Below are 14,126 nucleotides of genomic sequence, written 5' to 3' on the forward strand. Positions count from 1 at the left end.
ATTAGGTATGCTGGATGTGCTTTAAGTGGATCCCAGATATACCATCTTCAGAAAGTAGTTAAGGAGGAAGGAAGTTCAAGAGCACTACACCACTAGCAACAGTATCATGCAGAGAGCACCAGATTCTCACCTGTGAGATAAAGGCAGTAAGGTGAGGGTGGAAGGGAAAGATGTTCAGAGGGTAGAGAAGTCCACTTTCACTCTCAATATCTCCTCCTATATAGAGAAGAAGCAGAAGCATCTTCGACTGGTGACTACAGAAGATTTGGGATGGGGTAAATGAGATAGAAGTTTCCAGTGCTCAAACCAGGCTATTCCTCACACTTTGTTTACTCCTTGGTGTCTAGTCCCACCTAGAGCACCTTAATGATGCCCAGTTTATGCCCCCCCAACAAAAAACCACAGGGAGGAATGTGAATCCCTTTTCATTTCCCAATCATTCAACTATGAATGCATCTAGCACACACTAGATGGGCCTATTTGCTAATTATTTGGCAGGTTTCTTACCTAAAGGCTTTCTCTCATATCTGCTATTTTCGGATCAATTGCCTTCCAAACACATGGTGAGATTAAGTGATTCCTTCTTTTAACAACCCCAAACCTGTAGGGATTGCTCTGTGGGAAACCGATTGCAGATATCTTTGTCAGAAGGGTCCAGCGTGCTTGCAAATTTCATCCAATCCTGCCAAAAAGTAAACTACTATGCACATCATCTTTTTCTTTTATGTCAGATTTTTAAGATGTTCAGCACACAGAATCCTTAAACTATTTGCCTGTAACTGGGAAATAGTGTAAGGGTGGGGTGGGGGCGGTGAAGTCTTGTTCTTCCTGAAATGGACTTGGACCCTGAACTGAAATGAGCAGCTTCCAAACAATTCAAACTGAGACGGACTATTTTCAAAAGCACCAGATCAGAATCTGAACCAAATCTTGTGATCGATGCACACCCCTATGAATTATCATCAAGAATCTCATTTTTTTTGTAGTTTGGTTGTGAGACAGTGGCTAATGGATGGAACTAAAGATACAGTGCAAGTAGGTCTGCATGTCCAATGCACTTCTGGACGTGCACTTCAGAAATAATAGCTTCTACTGCCATCCCACCCTGCCATATGACAAATCTCTTTGGCAACTAAACAAAGTTTTCAGTTTGCGATACAATCTGGGCGCCTGCTATACTAATGGAGTTGAGAGTCAAAATCCTCTGAATCTGGTTGAAAAGCTCTTGGGATCCTGTCCAATATTTATAATACCTGTGGGGTAGGAGTGGGGAGAGCTTGGCGACTATTTACTATTAAAAAAAAGAAAGATAAAACTATATAATGAGAAAAGAAACACCTCTTTCTACCCTTAAGGATGATCAGTTTCATATTTGGCTCTACCCCACCCTCCTTTCATAAAGTTTAGACCTTCAAGAAGATTAATGACAAATGATTGGAATCAGGTCTACTTCTGTATTCTCACAAATGCCCAGGAGCTCCATTTATTTTGTAGTGCTCTCTGCACACAGACAGTCTGTGCTAAGCATTTTATTGAGTTTGTAGTCAAGATGCCAGCCTAATAATGATCTCCTGGTTAATCTGCCTTTTGGGACAAAATTTGTTAGCCAAATCTTTTCCTGTGCCCCACCTGCCCAATCTTCCTTTCCTATTAGTAAAATCAAATATCTCTGAAAGAAAAAGGAAGCAGGAGCTAAATTATGCCTGGATTTCTGATGCCTTTCTCTAGAGCTGTTTCAGTACTCCCTTGCTCTGAATATCTTTTAAAAAGCACACAAGAATAACACAATGAGTACTCCTGCTAGTCGCTGTGATATTCATATGCAGGAGAGAAAAGCTAAAGAACTAGTGAAGATGATCATTATAAAAGTGAAAGCTTTGATGACAAATGACTGAGATTTCTCAAATACTAGCTAGAAATTTACTTCTGAATGTCTTACACTACAGAAGTCAAGCTTGAACCTTTTGTGGTCATCCACAAATTTTTATCAGCAAACTCTGTTTTTATATGCATTGGAGAACCATTCATTTTCTATAGCTCTCCATTTTTCAAAAACTGATATAGGAAGAAAACGAAATCATAGTAGTCTACTATGGGGTTCCAAGTCAGGAGGAGAGATGCTGACCACAGTGGTTTCTCGGGCCTTGCAGGGCCAGATTAACTGGGTAGATTATCCACCTTAATTGGATATTCTCTAGCTGAAAAATATAGGAAAAGAAAACCAAAATGCTCAAGGGGCTAAAGCAACTCCCCATGAGGAAAGTTTGCAATATTTGTTGTTGTTTGCTTAATTTAGAGGGGAGAAAGGGCGAGTAAGGAGATGCATGATTAAGGTGTATAAGATTGTATTTGGTGTGGAGAAAGTTGATACAGAAAAGCTTTTTGCTGCCTCTCCGAATAATAGAACCTGGGACGATCCAATGTTGGACAATTCAGGTCAGACAATTCTTCACCCAGCACATAGTTAAATTGTGGAATTTGGCCTGACCAGATGTTGTGATGGCCAACAATTTGGTGGCTTTTTAAAGAAGCTTAGAAAGGTTGACAGAGGATCAATGGTTACTAGCTGTGATAGCTGTGCTCTACACCCCCTGTTAGATGCAGTATACTTCTGCATACCAGAAGCAATTGCACTCAGATCCTAGAGGCACATGGTTGACTACTGCAAGATGTTCCAGCAGGGCTCTCCCTGTGTTCTTATGATTTGCAGTGAGGGAGAGGAAGGAAGCAAGCTTAAAAACAAGTGAGAGATTACTAACTGCCTTCCTTTTAGTATTTGAGCACCCTCAGAGAGCCCCAACCCTCTATCAATCACTGAAGGGTTCTGATGAGTCCTTTACTTCTCCCCTCCATAAGCCTAAAGTCTTCTCATCGTAGCACACCCACTCATCGTATTGTTAGAATTCCTGCTCCGTGATTGCAGTCATGGGATTTTTGTCTATCACATGACGGTGTATGTTTTGACTCCACAGAGTGGGAAGTGACGGAGACAGGATGTTTGTGTTACTGTGTTACTATTGTCCTTTGTTCTTTTTCTCTTTGCTGTCTGATGCTAGAGAGAGAGGGAGCCATGTTGCAGTGCTCCGTGTGTTTTTATAAGTAAATAAAGTAGATTAGCCAAAATGCTGAGTTGCTGAGATCTGTCACACAAGTTGCGCAAACTCTGCGGATCCCTAAATGTGCCGGTGTCAGTTGGCATCGGTCGCTGTGATGTTCGGGCTGAAGAAAGCTTATGAAGCTCCCGAATGATTGACCAGGAGGGAGGGAACATGCCGATCGGGCATGTTTCTCTGCCAGGGACCTACTTGAGTGTAGGCTGAACTCCTGACACAAATATTATATCTGATGGCTGCTTTCTGGCTGCAGAGCTCACAATCCTGTCCTCTATTTACATACCCTCCAACATTCCTCAAATGAAAATAGGGACATTTCTCACGCCCCTCACAACTTACCCTCCTTGACTCTCCCATTTTTCATCCTTTCCTGCAGAGCATTTCCTATCAAAAGAAGGGTTGAATACCAATGTGACACAGTATACATGCTCTCCACCGTCCTGAGTAAAGCCTTTAATCCCAATCTCTGGTAGATTTACCAAAAGAAACACACACACCAATAAATACATTTTGGAAAGTGACAAGATCAGACATAGACACACAAAGTATTTTAAAAAAATAAACCAAGACACCTTGTGCTCCGCTCTTTTCTTCTCCCCTTTTCTTCCTATCCAGGGTGGCCCTGCCCTCTGCCTGCCCCTCAGAACCGGTGCAACATGTGGGGCTGGGTCTCAGCAGCAGCAGACTCTCCTCCTCACCTAATCTCTAGCAGCTGCTCCAAACTGCCCAAAGGAGGAAGCCGGCATGGAGAAGCCACGGAGAGGGGATGCTCCTTCACTGCCCCTTCTCAGGACAAGCACCAACTCATGTTCCTCCCTGAGCTTGGCAAGGAAAATAGGGACATTCCGGGATCAAATCAGAAGTCGGGATGGCTTTTGTAATTCCAGGACTGTCTCTGGAAAATCGGGGCACTTGGAAGGTATGTATTTATGGAGATGGCGTCATACCTGTCCCACTCCCTTGTCATCATTTTCCTCTTCAAGGTTAGTTTACGGGTCTGATGTTCTGCAACATCCTCCTGCTTTTGCATTGGGAGTCAGTTGCTCTCAGCTGTGCATTGAGCCTCGTTCTCCCTCCCTCAACTGCACATTCCTCTTACAACCTGCCAGGGAAAGACAATATGTGTATGCCTCAGATAGCATCTCCTCACAAGTTTTCAAGGTTGGGACTCCAAGTCACTCGTGATCCAGTTGCCAAATGGCAATTATGTGTCGTATAGTTCATTACAGACAGAGGTCATAGCTGCTCCTGAAAAATAATCGTGTGAAGTTGCGGCAGTGGGAGACTGCCCTGTTAATGATATCATCTTTTTAAGTCAACTCAAGTCACCTTCCAAAATTAAGGGTGGAATCCTTAATCCATAATCTTTCTCTACCAAATTACATATAGGCCTAAATATTACACTGGGGACACATTTTCCTTTTTTTCTTTGAAGTTTTGCCCATGTTTTGGCAGATAAAAGACATTCCATCTTACTAACCTCATAATTACACTGGACGATTATTGCACTTGTACTCTCCCAGCTCTTTGGATGTGCTGGCCCAGAAAAATCAGTTTTACTTGTTTAAGGACTTGGGGAAACCTCTCGTGCAGCAGTATATAGCTGGATACATACTGGATATAATCATTCCATGGAGTGGGGAAGTAATCAAAGTCAACAGCCCTGATCCCTGACATCTAAACACATAGCATCTCTCTGTCCAGAAGCACCCTGCGGTTTTTTTCAGGGTGCAGATCACACTTCCAGAGACACAGAGGTTGTGTGTACTAGGTAGCAACAACATTCAGAGCCTGGGTAGGGCATATCATCACCCTCCTGAGTCCACCCTCCGGTACTATGATTGTATCCAGCTTTCAGAAATCTGAGTTCTGAGTCAAGTGACCTAATTGACTTAACATAAAAGACACTTTGCTTACTAAGGATCTGATCCTGCACAGAATTTGGAGGCCAGGTTGATCACCGGGGCAAGATGGTCTGAGCACATTACACCAATCCTGGTCCAACTTCACTGGCTGCCAATTAGTTTCTAGGTCCAATTCAAAGTGCTGGTTTTGACCTATAAAGCTTTAAACAGCTCAGGACCACCACACCTCAAGGACTGCCAGACCCTGCGATCATCATCTGAGGCCCTTCTTCGTGTGCCGCCTCCACAAGAGGTCCGGAGGGTGGCAACACAAGAAGGGGCTTTTTCTGCAGTAGTTCCCTGTTTGTGGAATGCTCTCCCCAGGGAAGTTCGCCTGGTGCCTTCATTGTACACCTTTAGGCGCCAGGCAAAAATGTTCCTCTTAAACCAGGCCTTTGGCTGATTAACAATCTATGATTAAAATGTTTTGGGGTAGGTGGGTCATGTTTTTTTGGGGGGAGGGTGTTCTATATTAGTTTTCTATTTCACATTTTTATGCTATGAACCTTCATAAGATCTTAGGATGAAGGGTGGTATACAAATTTAATATACATACATACATACATACATACATACATACGTGGCTTCCTTTCATACAAGGGAAAGAAGCCACTCACAAAGGAACAGTGACCAGTACTGCACAGGATCAGATCCTGTGTAGTGTTGCTTCACAAGCAGCATTCATACAGGATGATACCTCTGCTTAACAGCTGTTGAGCAGAGGCATTTATCCTGTGGGTGGGGCTTCAGGCAGGAAGGAGAGCCACAGTGTTGAGCCTACCATCTCCCAGGACAATACAGCCATTGGTGATATAGGTCTCTCCCTTTTTGCAGTTTCCCCACCCTGCGAGCCTTTCCTTCCTGCCTAATGGGCTGTTCCCTGACAGCCATGGATCACTCTGAACCAACCTGCTCCGATCCAAACCGCCTCACAGAGATCTGTGGCTGTATGCACCTGACTTGTCCGAGGCCATCTGAATATGTCCAATTCATCTTAGACTTTGAGTCGTAGACAAATTCATACGAACCCATGCATTGCTGAACTGGTAATGCTTGATAAGTCAGAAGGTGGCCTAATATTGTGTTGAAACAACCCCATTATCAACAATATTTACTTCTGTCACAGCAAGTATGTTTAGGACTGCAATCTCAGAAACAGGGGTTGTTGTTGTTTTAAGCAGGAACTCGGGGGAACTGCGTTCCCTTGCCTTTTTAAAATTAAAGATTTCTTTTTTGCAGGGGTTTTGTGTGTCCTGGAATTGATATACACCCAAGACCTGAGCCCACAATCCACCTATATTTGTAATCAATAAAGTTGTGGCCATTTCTAATCCAGATCATCGTCTGCTTGAATTTATTAATAACATCTTACATTCCGCCACTGCCTGGGGCGGGGTGTGGCAATGCGACTGGGCACACAACAAACAAATTTCATGGTGAGTTCCCACCCCCAGCAAAGCACTGCTCAGAAGAATATGGCCAACAGAATATTTGTCCACATTCATCTCCCACTGAACAAGTTGGAAATGCTTACTATTGAGTTGTCTCCTACAGATTTATGTAATTCAGTCAGTGTTACTCTAGAGACCCCCCCCCCCGTTCTGCTCCACAGAGACCCATTCGCTTTTTCTCCCTTTTCATGTGTAATGGCTGAACGAGAAAACCACATGTAAGGATCAAGCTGGTAATGATGATTCCTTTTGTCTTTGCCAAAGACAGGAAACAATTTTGCATTGAGCTTTAGGATGAAGCCAATTGCACCTTGATTGAACGGTAATAGCTTGAAAATCCCTAATAAAAACCTACCGTATTCAGTTAAGTTAGAACAGTCGCTTCTATCTCAACGGCCTGATTGTCCAGAGTTGCAGGGGCAACTTGCTGCCCTGATCCTGGGCACTGTCAGGTGGGTTTGAATGTAGGGACAGTTTTGCTTGAATAGCCTATGACAACGACCCAGGTGCAAGCAATATCATGACTGATGCCTACCTGAGCCCACAAGGAATCTCATTGATTTAGTGCGCCTGATTATATCCAGAAGAGTTTGCAGGCCTCGCCCAACTGTAGCGCAGGAATCAAAGTAATAGTTTTGAAATTATAGGCTTATGGGTCAAATCAGGCGGTAGTTAAGTAACAAGAATCTCTTTGATGTCACCGGGCGCCTGGTCAGAGTAAAGGCCGCACGGTGAGGCCAAATGGAGCCAGAATGAGCTCAAAAACTTCTCCTCTTTAACAGCTCATCATACTACAGCGTATGCGGATTTGTCACTAGCAGAAAGGATTTACAGTTGAATTTCAGAAAATTGAGCTACTACTAAGGTTGAAGGGTCCTTTTTAGAATAAATTATTGAATAATGATAGCCTCCTTTTTTCCCTTCCTGGTGTGCATTTAATGGCTTTCCTCCAGATTCCTGTCAGACTTAAGTAATTGTCAGCGAGGGCTTACCATTCCGAGGGGAAGATCAAAGTGAGCCTGCATAATACATGAAGCAGGGCCATGTTTATAAGAGATCACAAACAATCCAAATGGTTGTGACTACAACACATTTTGCTCTAAGCCACAGACATGTAGTAGCTCCTAAATTAAATTGCTGGAGTGATTTGGAACAGACGGCCATAGGTATTGGCAAGTAGAAAATGGTTGCTCAGCTTAACTGGATCACTTCGTCGGAGAGAGAGATGACCAGCTTCTAGATCAGGGTTTGCTAACCTTGGGTCTCCAGCTGTTTTTGGACTACAACTCCCATCATCCCTAGCTTGCAGGACCAGGGATGATGGGAGATGTGGTCCAAAAACCCAAGGTTGGGAAACCGTGAGATTTTCAAGGCCCACTCTAATTCAGATAATGGCTTTAGAACAGACACAAAGAAAATCATAAGACCTGGGGTTCCAGAGTTTGCCTTGGTTCTACAGCATAGTTAGCATCCCAGACAGGGCCAGAGGTGCTGTTTCAGTGGTTTGAGTCTGGGACAATAAACAGAGATCCTGCACTAGAGACAGAAGGACAAAGTTGTCCCAGCATTGGTCTGGAACCAGTGCCAGAGCTTTATAATCTGTTCTAGTGAATCAAGACTAAACCTCGCTCTCTGAGTGCTGCATTCAGAAAGTTCAAAGTCTAGTGCCTTTTAATGCTGCCATTGGCAGGCAGTGGAATGGTGTTTGTCGAGACCTCCTTGCTTCTCATAGAAGACTGGGATCCATTTAACAGAGCCCAGTGGAAGAGGTACCTCCTCGACATTCAGGGTATAGGATGTGGAATTTGGTTCTTATAGATCTATGCAGGAAGGACTGAATCCCAAGAATGCTCAGAAGCCATTGTTCCAGGACTCTGCATCTGGGAACCCCAGATCCATGATGGCAGGCACACCAACTCTAAGGGGTCGAAGGCACCTTGGCCCCCTGAATATTTATTTTAAGAGGGTTGGGGCCCCTCAATCTTGAGGTGGCCCTGTGTGCATTTTGTGTGTATGACAATATGCCTGTGTTGCATGCATCACAGGTGCAGTGGCCGGTTCCTCCAGAGTGCTCTGCCTCCTCCGTCGCACGCACATTGTCACATGCATGCTATGCGCATTGCATCCCACATGTGGAATGCACACCGGGGACCCCTAATCTTGGGTGCAACCTTGTGCCTCCACTCAGTAGTAAGTTGGGCATTATAAGTAAGTAAGTAAAGGAGCACATACACTCAAGAACTGCAGGCACACATATTACATTCCAAAGTGAGAATTTCCATCAGGGGCCAGATCCAATGACTGTGGGTGATGCATCTGGCCTGTAAGGTAAAGGTAAAGGGACCCCTGACCATTATGTCCAGTCATGACCGACTCTGGGGTTGCAGCGCTCATCTCACTTTATTGGCTGAGGGAGCCAGCATACAGCTTTTGGGTCATGTGGCCAGCATGACCAAGCCGCTTCTGGCGAACCAAAGCAGCACACAGAAATGCCGTTTACCTTCCCGCCGGAGCGGTACCTATTTATCTACTTGCACTTTGACGTGCTTTCGAACTGCTAGGTTGGCAGGAGCAGGGACCGAGCAACGGGAGCTCACCCTGTCACGGGGATTCGAACTGCCGACCTTCTGATCGGCAAACCCTAGGCTCAGTGGTTTAACCCACAGCGCCACCCGCCTGTACACCTTCCCTAATCCAGAAAACAGTCCATAAGGCTAATGTGTATTTGCTGCTCTGCTTGACCACTCAGGGCTAGTCAGGCACTGTAATAGTTGGGGAGACTATGGCTCCTTGTGGAGCACATGATTTGCATGTTGATGGTCTCAGCTTCAGGCTCCAAAAAAAGATCCAATAGCTTCCTGCCTGGGATCGCAGAGAGCATGTTGTTAGCCAGATTAGACAACCCCAAGCTACCACTACTGACTACCAGTTGTAGCGCTATAATACATACACAACTTTAAGAGAAGTAATGTTAAAATATGCTGTTTCTCTGGTTCTTCCATTTTTCTTCTTTCTTATGAGTGGAACCAAGCAAAATTCTCCATCAACATTTGGTAGAACTTGATAATATTTCTTTTGGGGACAGCATCTGTCCCCAGTCTTCCCGATAGCCATCCCTGAATTGAGATATAGTAATGTTACTTTTTATATACAGTAATTTTGACCTATTGGGAGACCTTACTGAATAAATAAAAATGGAAGGGATGGAGGGCTTCTCAATCAATTGCCAGCGGCTTCACAGTAATTTTCAATTCTTATGCATGGGTCTTGGGACGCAGCATAAATATATTTATTGCAAAATAATGTAATATGTATTTATTGCTAGCCAAACATGTGATTTAATGCTTTAAGTCATGATGAAAGTGCAGAAAGCCGATTGCTCAGCAAATCCTTGTGATTGTTTTTATTCCCAACTTTGTGTGTCGGGGGCCGAAAGGAAAGAGAGAAGCATTTCTTATGAATTACAAATGAAGGTGTAATCCTGACAGCAGGTTTTATTTGTTCACAACAAATCCCTTCCCTGGCCCCTCAAAAAGCCAATTATCAGCAAAGATTCCCTCCAGTGACAGTCATTAGGAGATAGACACCAGCGACAGTCTAACTTGGTTTTTCAGCTCAGCTCATGGGCTGCAGCTGCCTACCAGGCAATCTGAGTCGCTCTCGAACACTCAGTTGCAGATTGACCTTGTGGTAATTGAGGTTATGAAAAGGCTCTTGTTCTCTAAAATCTTGAATGAACACCTCTCCCTGCGGGAGAGAGGAGGACTGGAGCAGCTATTGCAAGTAAGAACTGTGCTGAAGTCACGCTAGGAAGAGAGGAGGAGGTTTAGGCATTGTGGTGGGGCGGCAGGAGGGGGGAAGAGAGATAAGAAGGGCTATAATAGAGTAGCTAGGTAAGACCTGCTTACGGCTCTAGATAATTTCCCTTTCCCTGTACGGCTGTTTATAAGTCGGTTCATAGAGCTTCAGGGAGTCTGCTGGTTTAACATGCTCCTCTTGGGATACCTGTTCACACTTCACCTCCATCTCACCGGGCCTTTTCTTACTCACCTTGTATTTAGGGCATGGGAACTACATGATCATCTCTCCTTCCATGCTGAGGGATGTGGGTGGCGCTGTGGGTTAAACCACAGAACCTAGGACTTGCCGATCAGAAGGTTGGCAGTTCGAATCCCTGCGATGGGGTGAGCTCCCATTGCTCGGTCCCTGCTCCTGCCAACCTTGCAGTTTGAAAGCACGTCAAAGTGCAAGTAGATAAATAGGTACTGCTCCAGCGAGAAGGTAAACGCCGCTTCCGTGCACTGCTCTGGTTCACCAGAAGCGGCTTAGTCCTGCTGGCCACATGACCCGGAAGCTGTATGCCGGCTCCCTCAGCCAATAAAGCGAGATGAGCGCCGCAACCCCAGAGTCAGCCACGACTGGACCTAATGGTCAGGGGTCCCTTTACCTTTACCTTCCATGCTGCTATCACAAAAAAAAACACCACCCCTAAACCACATGGCAGGAGACTCTGATTCCTAGGAAGCTGCTTTAGACCAGGTTAGAGGTGGTGGTTTTTTCCTGGAAAAAAAAACTCACCACAAAGTTTGTTTGTTTATTGTGGGCCCTTTTGCAGTGCCACACACTGCCCCCCGCCCCAAGCCATGGCTAAATATAAGATGTTATTAATAAACCCAAGCAGACAATGATCTGGATTAGAAATGGCCACAACTTTATTGATTACAGATAAGTGTGGATTTTTGGCTCAGGAATTGGATGTATATCCATTCCAACCCCTACCCCGGACAAAAATATATATAATTACTTAATTTTCTAACAAGGTAAGGGGACTCAGTTCCCCAGAATCCTGCTCAAAAACACCACTGCCATGATTTCCTAATTTCCAATGAAAAAGTAAATAAATGATGGGTGGATTATCTCTGATTATGTTCAATGTTTTTCTGTTTCTCAAATTGCACCTCTTTCCCACACCCCACCAGGCTAAGTTCTTCTGACTGGAGTTCCAGAAGGTTACAAACTCAAAGTCGCCTTGAAATAATTTAAGTATTACCACCAGCTCTTTCTGTACCATGTTTGGAAGCATGCTGTGGACGTTTGTGGATGAAAAGATAAGAAGAACTGCTCTAGATTGCATGCCATCAGACCATCTACAATGGTTGTACAAAGTGGACCTGCTCTCACTTTGCAGTCACGCTTTCTTGAGTCGCATAATTTCACCTAATTAAAAGAAGCAATATGGCACCCGTCCTTTCTTTTCTGTTTGAAGCTGGCCAAATGCCAGGAATAGTGCTCAGAGAATTCTAAATGGACATCCTATTAAACATTAATTCCAAAGCTCTTTCCTGCTCTCGTGCAATAATGCTTCCCTTTGCCCCTTTTAGCATGTGGTGGCTAGTTTCATATGGTGGAGGTCGTTTTTGTGTCCCATTGTGGCGATCACACATGGTCCCCGGACGTTTGATGGTCTATTGATCCCTGTGCCACCACTATGATCACTTCCTTGCTGCCACCAACCCGTTTCTCTCGGGTACACACTGAGTCCAGACAGTTGTTAACATTAAAACAAATAATCAAGTTTATTTTATAAGCATTAACAAGGTTATGGTTTCAGATAATTTTTCTTGTCAGTTTCTTAATCTTAGTTTCTTTATGGACCTATACCTTCCTAATTATCCCAACTGTCTATCTGACTCCTCCTCACAGTTTCTCTCACTCTCTCACATCAAAACTAGACCAACCCACAGACTTATCCTCCCTCTTCTTTCTCCAACTCCCAACTGACTTCCCAACAACTCCAGCTCTAACTCCTCCCTTTGGGTTCCCACTGGCCAATCACGTCACACTCATTTAACCCTTTCCTTATGACCCACCTAGGAGGGCAAACGCCACACCCATGCATTTTAGAAACAGGCGTTCAGACGGTGTTGACCCATGGGCAATCTTCTTTATTATTCCATTTTTAAAGCCAAGGTATGCTTCCTTACCCCTTGCCCTCTGCCAAAACAAACAGTACCACCAATATGGCTTAGATGTGTGGCTACATATAGCCAAACAGGGCTGGCCCAAGACATTTTGGCATCTGAGGCAAACCACGAAATTGAAGGCATCTGCCAGGGAGGAAGTGGGAGGGAAGATTTACCTTGGGAACAAGGCAGGAGGGAAGATGTACATCAGGAACCAAGTGGGGGAAATCAAATCAACCTGACCCAATGGTTGAACTGGGAACCAAAGGCCATCATTGGGGTGGAAGGGCTCCACTCTGATTCATGCCAGGGAGGTATAGACCCCAGGAGACCCCAGAGGGCAGGACTTGCCATTTCCTCCTGGGGGGAAAGACCAGTGGCAGCTCCTGTTTACCACGAGAGGTGATATGGAGGGCTGCCAAGGGGGCAGCAGATCCAGCCTCCAAGGAGCATGCCACAGCCATTGTTGCCACTGCGGCAGTGGCAGCTGCAGTGGGCAAGGCAATCCTTGGAGACCGGATCTGCTTGCCCTGTGGATCCTGCTGACTGAGGCATTTTGCCTCACCTTACCTCTTGAGGGTCGGCGCTGCAGCCAAATGTTTCCTAAATTAACATGTTTAACCAGGTTAGTGCAACACGCAATGAGTATATGTGAATGCTATACAGCGCTGACTTAAAGATTTGAGAATTTCACGTGTTTAACTAACTTCAATGGGTCTATGTGGAGTAATAATAATAATAATAATAATAATAATAATAATAATAATAATTTATTATTTGTACCCCAGCCACTCTGGGCGGCTTCCCAAAAAATATTAAAATACTGTAATACATCAAACATTAAAAGCTTCCCTGAACAGGGCTGCCTTCAGATGTCTTCTAAAAGTCTGGTAGTTGTTGTTCTCTTTGACATCTGGTGGGAGGGCGTTCGACAGGAAGGGCGCCACTACCAAAAAGGCCCTCTGCCTTGTTCCGTGTAACTTGGCTTCTCGCAGTGAGGGAACCGCCAGAAGGCCCTCGGTGCTGGACCTCAATGTCCAGGTAGAACGATGGGGGTGGAGACACTCCTTCAGGTATACAGGACCGAGGCCGTTTAGGGATTTAAAGGTCAGCACCAATACTTTGAATTGTGCTCAGAAACGTACTGGGAGCCAATGTAGGTCTTTTAAGACCGGTGTTATGTGGTCTCGGCGGCCGCTCCCAGTCACCAGTCTAGCTGCCACGTTCTGGATTAGTTGTAGTTCCTGGGTCACCTTCAAAGGTGGCCCCACATAGAGTGCATTGCAGTAGTCCAAGCGGGAGATTGGTGAGGCAGTCCACAGATAGGATCTCAGCCTACGTACCAGATGGAGCTGGTAAACAGCTGCCCTGGACACAGATTTTACCTGTGCCTCCATGGACAGCTGCGAGTCCAAAATGACTCCCACGCTGTGCACCTGGTCCTTCAGGGGCACAGTTACCCCATTCAGGACCAGGGAATCCTCCACACCTGCCCGCCTCCTGTCCCCCCAAAACAGTACTTCTGTCTTGTCAGGATTCAACCTCAATCTGTTAGCCGCCATCCAACCTCCAACCGCCTCCATGCACTCGCACAGGAGTAGGACTTAGTTGACTACAACTCCATATTCACTCAATTGTAAGGCCAATTGAATTCAAGACGGCTTAGTCCTAGGTGAATGAGGTTAGGGTTGCAGC

This window comes from Podarcis bocagei (assembly GCF_964188305.1).
Source record: "Podarcis bocagei genome assembly, chromosome: 6".
NCBI classification, from domain to species: Eukaryota; Metazoa; Chordata; class Lepidosauria; order Squamata; family Lacertidae; genus Podarcis; species Podarcis bocagei.